Source organism: Pygoscelis adeliae, unplaced genomic scaffold (assembly GCF_000699105.1).
Source record: "Pygoscelis adeliae isolate BGI_AS28 unplaced genomic scaffold, ASM69910v1 Scaffold66, whole genome shotgun sequence".
In the NCBI taxonomy this organism is placed as follows: domain Eukaryota; kingdom Metazoa; phylum Chordata; class Aves; order Sphenisciformes; family Spheniscidae; genus Pygoscelis; species Pygoscelis adeliae.
In genome coordinates, this window is record NW_008825167.1 from 5,243,159 (window position 1) to 5,257,756 (window position 14,598).

The following is a 14,598-nucleotide window of genomic DNA, read 5'->3' on the forward strand; positions in this document are numbered from 1 at the left end:
GCACAGCATAGATCTTAGCACAACCAAGTTCTGCCTACCATTGCGAGTACATGCCCTGCTTTCTATACAACCTGTAAGTGTACCCCAAAGATACACACCTCTGCTGTCATCAAGTCTCTACAGGTAGCAGCTGAGTCAGGCATGCAAGTTCAAACACTAAGATCCTCCAAGCCTTGAGGTAATAATAGCCCTTGGAGCTCCAAGTTGGATGAAGTCCTACAAGATTATGGCCATCTTTCCCTTAGCACACCATCCTTTATGGAGCCTGATTAGGTAGAAGAGTGAGAAAGCTGAGCCATCCAAGATAAACACTCATAACAAAAGATGTTAGTCAGTCTCTGTCCTGGAAGAGACCTAATCTTACTAGGATCTCCTTAAGCTGGGGGGTAGGGGGGTAGAAAAAGGTAGACTAATGAAAAGGAATAAAATAAATGGAATATAAAAATCAAACTCCAAACACAAGCCAAAGCTAACATTCCTTACAGTTGGAGAATGAGCTGTGATGGAATCAGTATCACCATTATCTCCGATTTAAAGTTCTGTTCTATGACACATTCTGAAGTCTGAGAAAAGTAAAGATTTATTATTCTATCTCTATAGTACTACTAAAGAGAGGTTTTATTTCTTTAAAAGTTTAGCCACAAGTAGTAATGACTTGTAAAATCTCTGCCAAAATTAAGGCTGGAGATAGAAGAAAAGAAGTGCTCGTGTCACGAATTCTGTATCTTCTCAGTGACATCACTGGGGTCTTTTTTGGGAAGACTACTAAAAATATGGATTACCCAACCCCCCAGTCTATTAAAGGATGTCAGAGGCTCATCCAGTTTGACAACCTACTTTCAAAGAGATGAAGAGTCCTGATAAGGAACATAAAGCCAATTCAAAAATCTCTTCTTGGCTCTAAGAAAATAAGGCAGCCAGACTCATTTCCAACCCACTCCTCCTCCTCTGCATCCTGCAGGACAAAATGTTCCAGCAACAGCTCATCTCATTGGGAAAATTTACATTTGTTTGAAACACTTCTAACAATTTCTCCTCTGTCTCTGGAAGTTCCATCTTGGATAAAGAAGAAGAGATCACAAGATTTAAGATGATTGCCCCATAACACAAATGTAGCTGCTTCTTGATGATCGTAATTCTATTTCTTCTGCCTATAGGACTAAAATTATCCAGTGACAACACAGAAGGTTGTTCCCCCTTTTATGTTCCTTCACATTATTTCCCACTCTTCACTCATGGAACCCTTATTACCAACAATCCCATAAAGACATACTTAGCCAGCTCCCAGCAGAAGAAAAGGATTAGCTAGAGTCAAAATTCCAATTCGGATAAGTAGGTCCTTTAAAATATTATCTCTGCTTCAGCAAGCCCAAGCAGCTAATCACCCCAGCAGTACTAACTCCAGATCTAGATGATTTTGCTACTAGACTCTAGATGAAAGATGTTGTGATTTTTTGCCTCCTGGCACTTTCTGCAGCATCCAAGAAGCATTTCAAAATTGAAACATCACACAAAACCAATCAAGTTTTAACAGAGCATTGTCTGCCCCGTCCTAGTTATGCTTGAAGCAAGACTCAGTTGGAAGACCAGCTTTTTAGAAACTATTAAACTAATACTTTATGCCATCTGAAAAAAGCTACATAATGCCCAGTTTCTTGCAATGCAAAATTCCAGCTTCCAAATGGAAATGGAACATTCTACTCCTAAAACTACACATTATTTACCATAGTGCTAAGAAGTTCACAGGGAGGCTAAGCATTCCTTGTAACATAAGTCTGTTAATAACTTTTAGCCCAGAAAGGTTCTCTATAGCAGGCATTTAAAGAGAATTATTTGGACTCTATCCTTTTTAGCACTAATCTGCAGAGTGGTTATTCTGCAGCCTTCCAAAATTCCACATCAAGTCTAAAAAAAAGAGCTTTAATTAGAAAGTTTCCTGCAGCTATGGAATTATCCATCAATGTTTTGGGGGACAGGTACTAGAGGGGGACACCTTAGTTTCTAGCATGTTATACTTTAGGGATCCTCTCTTAACACACAGTTAACTAGCACCCCTTTGTTTTCTGAGGTTCTCTACAAAAAGCGTAAAAATAGTGTATTGGAACAATAGGTTCTGACCAAAAGGGACAGAAAAACAGTAAAGTTTATAACCCTAGTTTGTATTCTGTAGAAACTGTTTCACAACCATCTAGCAAATCCTGTTTAAATAGTAGTTGCTTTCCCTGAAGAGTTCAGATATGACACAAAATAAGGTAAGGCTTAACGACACTCTCTACACATGCTAGAACTCAAAATGAAGCCAAAGAAGTTAGTTCCCGCATTTGCAATTCAGAGTTTCTTTTAAAGACTAAAGAAATATTTCTTGAGCTACAGAATCTTAGCTTTCTCCATGCAGTGCTTTTGTAAGCCAGTTTTTATTAGAAGGAAGCCTCAATATTATGAGGCGTTCAAGCCTGGATTAAGGTTGCCACAACTTCAGCACAAAACTGCAAAAAGGGACAAGAAAAACATGCTAAAAGGCATCCTTTATATTAACCGATGGCCACTGGAGTCAAGTTTCTCAGATATTCCACAGGCTCAGGAAGCACAAGCAATATCAAGAGCTCAAAGCTGTCTGCTGAAGAACATACCTCACTTAATGTGCAAGACAGGACTACATTTCACCATTCTAAGGTTGAAAAACTAGGATTTGGGTTGTTATTGCCTCCAGAGATAGACAAGAATAAATATTAGGTCCACTTGCATCAAATGCAGAAAATCACTATGGAGCCCAGAATTTCGCTGTTTTGACCCTAAAGCATCATCATTCTAACACCAACTGGTCACCGAGACAGCTATGACAACATATAAACCGTTACTAAAATAAGGCTGCATCCTACACACTCATTTCTACTCCATCTCCCACACTTCAGACGCAAGAGCTCCTGTAAGAAAGCAGCAAAGCCTCAACCGTCACATACAGCCTTTGGACTCCGTTTTACTTAAAATGCAATACATTTTGGCAAATCCCTTGAACTCAAAAGGAACAAGTAGTACTCTATGTTTTCTGATTGAAAAAACAGACCTTGTTCAGAGCCTCCCATGTGAGATGGCGAAAACCTGCAAGCAGAAGCACCAGAAGTAAACTAAAGAGAATATCCTGGCTTAACATAGTGGTTTCCAGTTTGCAAAATCTGCAGCCAGGTGATGTGCTGGAAAGAGGTTAAAGGTAATACTTTGGTGCACAGATTTCTCATTCTTCAGATGCAGAATTCATCCAGCTTGGCTGAGAAATACATACAAAATAAAGACCTAAAATCATTTAATAAAATTTGAATTAGAAACAGAAGATTCTACTCTGTTACATGATGAACTGTTGTCTGTAATAACTTAATATGATAGTAACTTGAGAAATAAAGGGTAGTATTTACTACAATCAGGTGGTTTGGGGTTGTTTTTAAGCCAAGAGGAAAGTCTCATTCCAGAAAGGCAAAGGAAGGGTAGGGATGGGGGATGTTAAGCCTTTGTCACAATTTATGAAGTATATTTCTCAAAGCAACAGAAGCAGTGGAGAAGTAGGCTCAAGAGACTTTTTCCAGGTCATACCTAATTAAAGCAGGGAATGTATCACCACAAAAAACTAGGGCTAAGAACTCAACCCAGCCAGAGGTTAATGCATTTATTATTGCCAGCTCGTCTCAGTAAGAAGCCTTATCAGTCTCCCAGGTTTAAACCTGTCCTTCAGACTTGAAGACGACCTAACATTCACATCACAGACAAGTCATTCTGCATCTTTTAAAGTATCTCTGTCAGACAGGACAAGAGATGAGCTGTGCCTTGTGTCTGATCCTGTACCAAAATGCTTTTCCAAGATGCTTTTGTTACTTAAGTTCTCTTGCCTAAAATAATCTACCACTATTTAAACGACAGGCAAGGATTTCATTAATTTTGCTGAAGGATATTTACATCTACTATGTTTGGAGTTCCATTTGAATTAGCCATCAGCATTGGCCCGTGACCAGTCATCTCCCTGCAATGTGCGATTTGGCCTCTTTCCTCCCTCTTCTCAGCATTACTGCAGAAAGCACAAGACTACGTTGTACAGTGCTGAGGAACAGGAAGTCTGGTCTACTGAGGCTTTTATACATGAACTCCAAGCCCTTTGCTTTTGCCATGATTATGAACTAAATGTGCTAACAGTCATTATTTCAGTAATACGCTAGCTCAAACTAAGAATTATTGCCCGTTTAAGTAGTTCAAAACAAAACCTAGTGGGCAATCACCACTCAAGAGTATTACTGTAACTTTCAGTCTATGACTTTCAGTCTATGATATGACTGGATGCTTGGATCTCAGGTCCTACACAAGTTATTTCCACCTCCACATACCGTTTTTATAAATATTCTATTTAAAACCAATGGAAGTATTTATTTAGTATACAAAGCCTGCAGTAAGATACAAAATTCAGATTCATTACAAATAATAATTTATACAGAGAATATTAGTGTTTGAAGAAATATACATACCACCAACCTAAGCCTACCACACTCCCACTAAAGCAAGTGATCCAGATTATACAAGACCCACAAGATTTTATTTTACCCTAAGGCTTGTGAAAAAAACACATAGATGAATATTAACTGGCTCTACTACTGAGATATTTGCTTCACTCCATCAGTTAGAGAAGAAAAGCTGGGGAAAATATGAAGATAAGCAGTAGTATCACCTACTTTCTCCTAGCGTTTGCCCTTAAAAATGAGAAGAGTCAAACAGACACATATACATGCTTTAAAAATACTCAGGCCTGAAAACACAGCACTGACCCTTAACTTGTATGGCAGTGACAATGATTACTCCACGCACATGCTGCTCCCCCACGATGGACTGAAATAATATCAGTACCGAAGTATGTTATATTACTAAACCCTATGGGCTTGGAGCCGAGGGATTGTACAAATCTCTCCCATACATCCTGCTCCAAAAACACACACAGCTAATAAACCTCCTCCTATTTGCCTTCAGGTTCATTTTGAAGTTTCAGACATCTGGTTGGCTTGTTTAAAATAAAAAGCCCAACTACTAGCTTTGGTTTTATGATCCTGAGTGTGAAACATTCTTGCTGGAGGCCTCAGGCCAGGTGAAAAACACTTGTGTTAAGATGCTACTTCATGGCATTTCAGGGATCTAATGAGCTATATAATCTGCACATGGGGAAATCTCCCTAACATTAGCTTGCATACAGCTACGGAAATTAAAAACAAGGAGCCTATAGTAGTCCACATATTTTTCAGCAAATAGTACAGCTGGTAAACTGCAGATACTGCTAAATTTAGAACTCAAGTGCTTAGCAGCGTTCTGTAAATATCCACACATCTCAATACTTACAATAACATGAAATGCACTTCTCCCTGAGCCTCACTGTCCTAATTTTTCATACTAAGAGTAGTAATTCCCTCTCATGACAAAGTATTATGCCCAGTTTAGTGGGGTAAGAAAAGTTTCAGTCTTTGTCTCAGAATTATAACTCTCCAGATCACTGTGCAACTGTACTAAATGAGCACATGTATGTGCATATCCTTATTTTAGCCATTTATTGTAAGTACACTGTTTACATATTTTCATATAAAACCCAAATGTCTAAAAAGAAAGCAAGTTACAGGAGTAGCTATGCAAGAGTAAAGTTCTATGCAGGCTCACATACAGTAGTTAAAGCCTTCTGCTATATCATCCATCTTGAAAGAGCCACAGAAGTGCATTGAACAGATACGAGATATGGTGCATAACAGACAACCAAGTTCCCTCTCATGGCTCAAACTCGTTCTCAATCATGGCCGACCATCTGTAATTTGTTACTCAAGAAACTTGAATTCATCTGGCAGGAGACACCACTTCAACAGGCAGAACACTGAAAGACCTCAAGTTTTACAACATCCATCTAGTTACATGATCCATTAAAATTCAGAAAAAAGCCTAAGCACTACACAGCTTTCAAGTAGCAAGAATTTTCTTTAACATAAAGAGGTCTCAGTTATTACACTACGAATACCAAAACTGAATGCTAGTTTGAAGAATTTGTTGTTGTTGCTCCTTACTTTGCTAAACTACAGTTCTTATCAGCTTAGTTATTTGTTGGTTTCCAACTTCTGTTTTGCACAACCCATGAGTTTTTGAATGGTGAAGTCTCCAAAGAGATCTGCACTACATATATACTGCTCTACTACATGCGAACCCTCAGTAACAGTCCACAAATGCTCTAAGTATGAGCAGACCACAAGTTAAAGCCCATTAAAATTGTGGAATGAAATACAAAGACAAAAGCAGTACATACGTCAATATTGTGTGTGCTTTCAGCACTCGATTCAGGTATCACTTCAAGTGTCACCAGGGACATCCCTCTTGCCAGACTTAAGGTACTTCAATAAAAATTAGTTCAGTTGAGCTGTGCAGCTCTTACTAGTTCACTAGACCATTCCAAAAGCAAGAGAACTACTTTCTTTGTCCACACATTCAGCCTTCATCAGCACACTGAACAGCTGGATTCAGGAAACGCTGTGCTAGAGGTCAAGACACAAACCAAGGGGTACACAACTGCAGTAGGTACTTCAGAAAAGCATTTGTAACAATCGCATGAACTAAAAGAAACCCCACGAGACAAACAGTTATACCATTAAGAGAAGACAACTATGTTAAGTTAGAAAACTCCATTATAACTACATCAGTGCAATTTTTCTGTTTGTTGGGGTTTGTTTTGTTTTTAAATACTGAAAGATAACCTTCTGCTTGATGAAAAAGCTCAGTATTTTCATCGTGCACTACCTCAACACTATCAGATGTTTAATGAATGAGTCATTAATTCTACGAGCAAGTTAGGTGGAAAGATTCATTTGCCAAAGTGAATTCATAGAAGTCACTAGGTCTCCAAATTATGAAGTTTACTCACACAGTACAGGTTATGAAGCCTTAATGCAAAACCATGCTCCTGTATGGGCAGCAAATGGGCACAAGGTGCCAGTCAGTACACAAGTATTATGGACCACACTTCAGTTAAAATTGAGTTATTCTGCCCTATATTATCTGAGCACAAAAATGCCAGACAAAAAGTGAAAGTTGAGGAAGGGGAAGAGCCTTTAGTTTTCATCTTCACTGATTGGGACAGAAATTTAGCACCTTTAAATGGCGGCAGGTAAGTCACTTGACTAGCAAGTCAAGCACATAACATCTGCAGACAACAACAGTGCAAGAGAGGACAGGACCATGAGTGTTTGGAAGGGAAATCTGTGTCCTCCCACTTGGGCAGTTATCTTTACAGGTGACTGCATTCTGACAAGATCAGCTTCTGGTAACCAAGTCGAAGGACAAACCAGTAGAGATTTATCTGACAAAAGTCAACAGTAAGAGAGATGCAAGCATGTCCTTTCAGCTTTTCACTTGAAAACCCTCCATCTTTCAAATGACTTTTTTTAATACTGAAAAAGTGTGTTTTATCTAAACACACTTTAAGCCTCTGAAATTACATCTGGGTTTCTGGCATCTTCACTCATGCAAAGGTTAAGCATACTATAGTTGGCATAAGGCAGTAGCATCTTTTCTGCTGAAGATCTGAAACATCAAACCACTGCATTAGGGGGAAGTCACTGGCTGAGCACCTGGACCTGAGAAGTACTGAAGTGATAAACAAGGTTTTGACAGCTGCAGCCTTTTCTGCAGGTGCAAAAACCCATTTACTTCATTGCAGTTTGGCTCAGTTTAACAATTAGTTCAATAGCTAGTTCAGAATTTAGAAACAGGTTTGGTTTTATTTGATCCTCTCAGATCTTGTGCTCAACTAAGAAAAGGAGAAGGTGAAGGGAAGGTCACCCCCAAGCAGTTCCAAAGTTTAAGACTGTATATTTAACAGGACTATGAAGTTTAGTCTCAAGGATACGTGGTATTCCGCAACTGATTATATCACTAAAATTTGAGCATCACACTTAATATGGAAAAACCTCCCACAACCCAGTATTATCCCACCTTGGAAGAGCCTGTCTGAACACAGTTCCCTCATACCACCCTCAGCTGCGGTTTCCACAGCCAGGCTTGCCTAGCAGCATCACTGACAGCAGGACACATCTAACTAAACAAGCCTGAAAAAAGCATCCTAACAACATCCCGATTTCTGTTGACTATTAAGGAGCTTGGAACAGTTAATTCAGCTGACAGTGTTGGAAGCTAAGCAAGTAAATCCCACCCCAAATATCTAACTTGAGGGCAGAAACTGGGATATGCCTTGCTGTACAAGTGAGTGCACAAACGCTGCACACAACAAGCACAGCATTAATTCCCCACTTTACCCACACCCCCAATCCATGCCAGCCACCACCTCTTCAAGGATAATAGGGGGGATACTTCTCAGTCCTACTATTCCACAGCAAAAATTGAAGTTTTGGGATAACAGCATGAAGCTACTTACATCTTAACACTCTGAAGAAGAAACATAGTGATTTTATTTTAAGATACGGCATTACGCAAATACAAGTTAAAAAGCCCTTTAACTTTTTCATAACATTAAAAATAAGCAACTACATCTTGTGTATCAAAATACAAACAAGTATTAACATCCTAAGACACACTCAATACATGTTTCACCATCCACATTGCCTTTAACTGCTCAACATGAGGAGATGCTGCCTTACTTTTTTGGCAAAACATTGTGGGTTAGAAGTGATCACTGAAGTAATCTCAGCTAACAAACATTGAACATCTTTAGAGAAGGATTATCAGACTTTCTAAACCTCAGCTCAATTTAAGACTGCAGCATGATTTGAAAGGATAGATGTCCATCTTCTTAGAGCACACAGTGGAAAGAATGGTTAGAAGAAATTATTCCAGCTTGTAGCCAACTGCATCAAAACTTTAAGTACACTCAAATATATCTGGGTGATGAGAATAAACTGCTACATATGCAGGGACTATAAGCAGGGCAATGATTAGAGCAAGACTAAGGAAATTACTGGAAGGTGGAGATGCAAAGTAGTTTGAAACTTTACAGGGAGAGATGCTGGAGAAGCAACAATGAAGAATATTTACAGAACTGTGTCAAACTCCCAACAGAGAAAGGGCTCAGAGAAACCCATTTCTATAAAGCGCAAGATTCGTTATGTGAATCAAGTTCGGCAGAATCATGAGAACTAAGGTTTCAAAGCAAGAAAGTTGCACCCATAGAGATGTCAATACTTCCAAATACAAATCCAAAAAAAGTATCCTAGAGAAAAGTTAGCTCCAAGTAGCAGGGCTTATTCTTCAACACCTAGCTTGCGATGCAAGAGAAACTTCATCTCAAGAATGGAGAGCTTAAAACAACCCTAACTACAGATGACTTCAGAGTCACTCTACAACACCTGGAATTATTTGCAAGGGATTTAGGCTGTTATGTGATATATTTGAGTACAGACAGGAACACGCCACGCTTTTTAAAAAAGTTTTGGACATCAGTTTCTGAAGCTAGGCCTGCCTTCATTCCACATCTGCCTTCAGGAAAAGATCAAAATTCATGTGACTGGTCTCCAATTCCCCACATTCCAGTAGAATCCAAGGGGAGGGGAGGAACCTTTTGTGAGCACTAAAAGGCAACAAGGAGGTGAGTAGCACCCAGCTGGTTCACTCTGACATCAGAGTAACAGGGTTTAGGGACAAGAAAGAACCTGTTGAGGTCATACACCTAGGTTTAAAGACTTCTGCTGTTGGCAAGCAAGCAAAGGCTGTATAGCGAATGCAATACGTAGTGGATAACCATACCCAGAGAGCAGTTACCAGTGGTGCATGGGAGAATACACCAAACAGGAACCCAGCTCAGTTCACCAATTTCTTTGTTTCCCCGTCATCTGTTGCTGGCAGAGTAGGCTTGTTACAAGCAGGAGAAAGGCAAGAAGAACTGCAAGAGCACATTAAAATTATGCTTAACTCTGACAAACTGGAAAACTGTTCTGAAAGAAATAGGATGCAATTCAGTTCTGAAAGGTACGCTCAGGCAGGACTAACTGAGCAAAGAGGAAGGCGAGTTCTTCAGAAGAAAGCTGTGGGCTAGGTTGGCTCAACAAGCTGACCTTGAAACAAATGTTAAGCTGTTGTAAGAAAGTCAAACATATGGGGATGCATAAACAGGAATATCGGCTCCAGGGCACATGAAACAGTCTTTTTACTCCACTCAGCGCAGGAAAGCCTCAGCCAAAGTACAAAGCTGGGCTTTAAGCACCACACTCGAAGACCAATGTGAACTATATTGAGAGAAGAACAAGAATGATTAGAGCTGAAAAAACATGACCTTTTGGGAAGAACTGAATACACTAGTTTTATTTAGGCCAAAAGCATCACAAGGCTGCAGGGTGGAGGGCAAGACACAAGGAAACAGGAACATGACAAAGAAGAGTTCAAATATTTTTAAGAGATTACTTACTACAGGGGAAAGAATAGCAGTCTCTCATGCCCAGGGAATTAGACAATAAGCTTGACCTGCAGTAAGGAAGATGCCTAGTTCCATATTCAGAACAAGTTTTAACACTGAGGACAGTAAAGAGCTGGACTGAGGAGAAAGTAGAGCTGCTCAAGCTTCTTTTATCAATCACATTAGATGTGCAATACTGGTATGGGGCAGGGGACTCTCACAACCAGCCTACATCTTTTTCAGCCCTGCTTTTTTTTTAATGACTACCTCAATTTCAAGCCACTTAATGTCTTTGCTTATCCTCCTACAGTGTATGTTTAGCTTGAATGAGCTAGAATTTACTTTTCTGATTTTTCAAATTAAAACTTCAGGAAGTCACAAGAAAAGTCACACCTGCCTCATACTTTCTTCATGCAGAAATAAATCAACTCCAATCATCTTCCATGGCAGCATGCAAATTTCAGCAATACTGCAGTATCCTGTTGTACCTTTCTCCTCTAAGCAACAGAAACCAGAAGCTGATTACTTCAGAAAGACCTGCGTGCTTAGCCTTCTAACAACCTAGAACAGTGATGTAACAGCTTTCATGGATGTGGTGTCACAAAGCACCGTCACACAAACATATGCACGCACCTTTTACTGTAACTATAGCCCTAGGCTTGGTTAGGACTTCCTGAGGATGGAAAATGCTTCACGCAAACCAAATGCTCCAAAACAAAATCTAATATACCCAGGATTTTACAGATGGGGAGTTGAAGCAGACAGCATTAGTTACAGCCAGTCAGAGGAAGTCTGTGCCTGAGATAAGTTACATGTTCACATTTAAACTGCAAAATCTAAAGTCACTAAACTGGGGAAGAATTAACTCTAAGAGCTCAAGCACAAACGGGACACCTACAAAGCACACAACAGTTAGAGATAACAAACTACCCTTTTTTCATCCTCTATAATAGTTTCGGCACTACAAGTATTTATCCAGGTACTTGTCTGCTTTGTTTAAATGCCATCCTTCTGATTTGTGAAACATTAAAATAAGAGCAGCAACAGTCCATCTTTACCCTCCAGGAATTCAGCAATTTCTTATCCAAATATTGAACCAGACGGGTCTGGTGAGGATGAAGCGCTAATGGAAGATGAGCTAAGCAAGCACACACGCAGCCAAGCTCAAGTGGACTACCACACGTACTGAGAAGTGAGCAGGCTAAGCTTCACACATGTTCCAGTACCAGCAGTATCTTCTTCTAACCGGGAACTCTGCCATTGTACCGTAACCTTTGGTAGCCCCTTACAGCAGGCAACAGCACTTCAGTTTAACCTCCAAGTTACTCACACTTCTCAAATTCATCAAGTTTCAACTTTGTTGTTCCATTTCATCACTTTTTTTAAAAGAAAAGATTAGGACCTAGGTACCCATTCCTTTCCCCTTTCCCACTAGAAGAAATATATACCATATTTTAGCCAATTCAAGTTAAGTAGTTATTGAATACTGTTTTCATTACATTGTTGTTTTCTCCTCCTCACTTACTAAATACTGCATCAAATTACACTCTGGAGCACAGCAGTAGTCTGAGGCATGCTTACACACCACTACACTCCATTCCAAATAGGACACAATGAATAATTATTTGCCACTACTATTAGACTGGGATAATTGAGCAAAAAGGTTCCTTTTTTTTTTTTAAACTAGGATTGTAATTCTAACTGTCAGTTCATCAAAAAACTATACAGCCATACAAATAGATCCTAGGTATCTAAATAGAGATCATCACTTAAAAAAAGTCACACCCTCAAATGGTCCATAGAACAGAATTCTCCTATGTTATGAAAACAAAGCTGGTTCATACCACAATACGAAAAACACCTGTAACCCCAGTGGCCATCTACATGTTGACTAAGAAATGCTGAGCTGCAGGAGATGGAACCCAGCAGATCCAGATCCATCCAGCCTCAAGCACTTTTCCACAACTGTTTCAATTCATAATCTGCACCATACCTGAGGCTCCAAATTTTGACCTTTTTCGTATTCTGCACACTACTTTGGACTGAAGAAGTTGATAAAGCAACAGGGTTTGTCAGATCCTAATGACATACAGCTTTTTGACACTTGCATCCTTCCTTAAATAGGATAAATTTTCATCCCTAAAACCAAAAGAGGTCAAATCAACAGAAACCTTTGAAGGAAGACAGAAAAGTGCATTTTTCATTGGGAAAGCAGAGGGACTTAAAGGAAGCAGTACCTTTTTAAAACAAAAATTTTCCCTATAAGCAGGCTTTGGAGGGTAGAATGAAGAACACAAACATCACACAGTATCCAGTAGTAACTGTATGAAATGGAGGAATACTTTACTACTACAAAATCTAAAGCCACAAATAAGAAGGTGAAACATAATACATGTGCACAGCACTGAAGGAATGATTTAGTGCCACTGACATCAACACGAACTGCACAGAGAAAAAATTAAACATGCTGCAATAATAATTTGAACTGCCCAATTAGGTTAAAAAACACATTTACCCTACAAATTAAAAAACCTTCCAAACCCCTCAAAGGCATTAATGCCGTTCACAATGTTATTTGAGATGCAAATTAGAGACCTAAAGTTAATATAACACCAACAGAAGTTCCTATTATTCCCATTCATAGCTCAAGGGGAGGCGACAGTAGAAGAGAAGCCACAGCCTTGGTGAATGAGGTCTTATTAGGACAGTAAAGGGTTTCGTTCATTTTTAAAGTTAACCCACCTTAACATCAGTGTAGAAATTGCCAAATTATAATGTGATCTTTCATAACCCAGAAAACTTAAGTGCATTAACAAATAAACAACAAGCCAGCTGCCAAGGCTTGGCTGGATGGGGGGGATGTTAAGGAGAAACAAGTATTCTTCAGAAAGAGGAATTCAGATCCTGTCTTCCAGCATCACAGATGTCCGTCTAAAACACAAAAGTAAAGGTATAGACAGTGGTGCTGCAGTTATTTCTTCAGCTATTTCCTGTATCAGCTGGGTTCCAATTTTAAAGCTCAGCAAATGCAGAAACAGCTCTCTTCCATCTCGAATGCCTTCCCCACAACGACATGTAGGTCTTGGTATACCGAGTCAGTTTTGCAGATGACAATTCTAATGACAGCTCTAGGCAAAATATTGTTTTATTTCACACTCTTAGCTCTGTCTGTACAGACAGAGTTACATACATTGAAGAGCAATTGCCATCACTGGCACTGTGAGTATGTCCAAAGCTCTAGGCCTGCAATTTGATATATCATTGAAAGTATTCTTCCCTGTACTTAACTATACTAGAGTTTAATTTTCACAGGAACTTAAACCAATGTTGTCATACCAAATTCAGAGCAATGATGCTAACATCAGGTAATCAGAACCCTTGATCTTACTGTTAACACCCAAAAAGCAAAACAAAAGCAATGGCCTGTGTTTCACTAAAATATAATCAAGTTCAAACAGTGGAAAGCCAATTAACTGAGTCATAAAAGCAAAACTAAGTTTCCTAATTGAAACATTTCATATTTTCTAAAGCATAATATTCAACTGCTTGCTTAAAAATACTGCTGTCAGTAAACTGAGAGCCATAACCCAGATAACGTATTTAGTAACAACCCTGCCTACTTCCTCCCCTCAACCTAAAAATTAGCAGAAACATGGCCTTCAGAAGTTATTTCTGCCCACTACAAAACACTAGAAGTTAGCTGAGGAGTTTCTTGCCAGCTTGTTGATGACGTTATTTCCCCAACTGACCAGACAGAAAAGCCAAAACAGCACAAAATGTAGAAATAGCAACATTAAAGAGTTGACAGTTACCTTGATTTCAGGTTTTCCCTATACTCAACAGTACTACAATATCCAGTTGGGTCATCACAGAAAAATTTGTAGAACAGCCCAGAGAAGAGTTAAAAATGTGCTCCCCCCCCCACCCCCCCGCCCCCCCAGTAGGCCTCCTTTTGAGGGGGGAAGAAAATCCTGAAAGAAAACCATTTTCTGAAAATATGACTGTCTCAATCCCCCTAGCAGAATGTTTACAGTTAAGAGAAACCAACAAAGCACAGATTCTATTTTTTTTATACAGACTCTCTTTCATCACTGGATTGCAATACTTCACTGTCGGCTAAGATCTTGTTAACCACACAAACTTCACAACATACCAAAAAACAAGTTGTCAACATAAATGGCTACCTCTCAGGCATACAC

The 14,598-nt window shown here is 39.3% G+C and overlaps 1 protein-coding gene across 2 annotated transcripts in view; it reads right to left on the reverse strand.

Moving 5' to 3' along the window:
- Positions 1 to 13,160, reverse strand: part of FAM53A (family with sequence similarity 53, member A) — a 68,279-nt gene extending 55,119 nt beyond the window's left edge. Inside the window, exon 1 of one of the 2 annotated variants that reach the window (XM_009328782.1) lies at positions 13,142 to 13,160. The gene's annotated coding sequence lies outside the window, so the exon portion shown is untranslated. The remainder of the gene's footprint in view (positions 1 to 13,141) is intronic. The other variant, XM_009328781.1, reaches the window with a different exon arrangement.
- Positions 13,161 to 14,598: the final 1,438 nt, after the last annotated feature.